This window comes from Nannospalax galili, unplaced genomic scaffold (assembly GCF_000622305.1).
Source record: "Nannospalax galili isolate Female #2095 unplaced genomic scaffold, S.galili_v1.0 scaffold621, whole genome shotgun sequence".
Classification (NCBI taxonomy): Eukaryota; Metazoa; Chordata; class Mammalia; order Rodentia; family Spalacidae; genus Nannospalax; species Nannospalax galili.
The window spans coordinates 88,532-90,423 of NW_008344830.1; positions in this window are offsets into that span (position 1 = coordinate 88,532).

Genomic DNA, 1,892 nt, shown 5'->3' on the forward strand with positions numbered 1-1,892 from the left:
GATCTAACACCAATGCTACTGAAATTATTTGAAAGGATAGAAACAGAGGGAGAATGACCAATTTTCTTCTATGAAGCCAGTAGTACTCTAACACCAAAACTAGATAAAGACATAATAAATAAAAATTATAGACCCATATCGTTAATTAACAGAGATATAAAAACTGTTCACAAAATACTTGCAAATCGCAAACAGACTCACATCAAAAAGATAATCCACCATGATCAAGTTGGTGTTATTCCATAGATGCAGAGGTTATCAGTACACATAAAACAAAAAATGCAATAAATCACAGAAATAAACTTAGAGATATAAATCATATGGAAAATTAAATAAATGCAGAAAAGGACTTTGACAAAATCTGCCATGGATTTTTAAAAAAAATTCTAGAGGAAATTGGAATGGAGGGAACCAACCTTAATATAATTATAGCTCTGTACAACAAACACAAGGCCAATAATATACTAAATGTATAAAAATTGGAATCCTTCCCTTTAAAATCAGGAATGAGACAAAGCTGTCCACTATCTCCATTCCTTTTCAAAATAGTGCTTGAAACTCTTGCTAGAGGAATAAGACAAGAAAAGTCAATTAAAGGAGGACTAATTTGAAAAGAAGAGATCACATTATCTCTATTTTCAGATGATATAAGCCATCCCAAAAATTCCACTAGAAAACCTCAAGAAATGATCAACACTCTCACCAAAATGACAGGTTAGAAAATCAATTTACAAAAATCAATAGCCTTTCTATATAGCAATAACAATCAGAGAAAAAGATCATGGAAACCCTTCCATGCAAAATTACTTCAAAAATAAAATAAAATAACTAGGGATAAATCTGAGTAAAGTTATAAAGATGTCTACCATGAAAATTTCAAATCTTAGGAGAGATATTGGAAGACAACAAGAGATGGAAAGACCTAGAGTGCACATGAATTGGTAGAATTAATTTTGTGAAAATGACCATCCTACAAAAAGTAATCCATATGTTCAATGAAATGTCAGTCCAAAACCACATGACTTTCTTCAAAGAATTAGAAAAAAATCCTAAAATTGATATGGAATCACAAAAGTCACTGGATAGCCAAAGCAATCCAAAGCACAAAGAGCTATGTTAGGAGATTTTCATACCAGATCTTAGAATACACTGCAGAATTATAGTCATAAGAAGAACATGGCACTGGCAGTAAAACAGACACATGTTTAAATGCAACATATTTGAAGACTGAAACATAAGTGCAGGCAATTTAAACCATCTGAGATTTTCTAAAGATGCAAAGACACACCATGGAGGAAAAGAGTATCTTCAACAGATTAATGAAGCTGTGAAAAGTGGAAATTAGAGTTTCATCTATCACCCTGCACAAATTCAGAACTAAATGGATCAAAGACCTCTCTGTGAAACTGTAACACTGAATCAGCTGGAAGAAAACATATGTAGAACACTACAAAAATAAATGCAGAAAAGGACTTTCCAAATCAGACATCATTTCTTTAGGAACTAGGTTAAAAACTGACAAGTGACAAGTATGACCTCTTTAAGCTAAAAAGAATCTGTGAAGCAAAGCAAAGAACCAAAAAATTGAATTTCCTACAGAGTGGGAAAAAATCTTCACCTGCTACACATCGGAAAGAAGATTAATAACATCTATCATCTATCTATCTATCATCTATAATTTATCTATATCTATGTATCATCTATCTATCTATCTCTCATTTATCTATCTATCAATCTTCTGTATCTATCTATCTCTACATCTATCATTTATCTATCTACCTATCATTTATCTATCTATCTATCTATCTATCTATCATCTATCTATCATTTATCTATATCTATCTGTCTATCTATCTATCTATGTATATATCTTTGTATCTATCTACCATCTC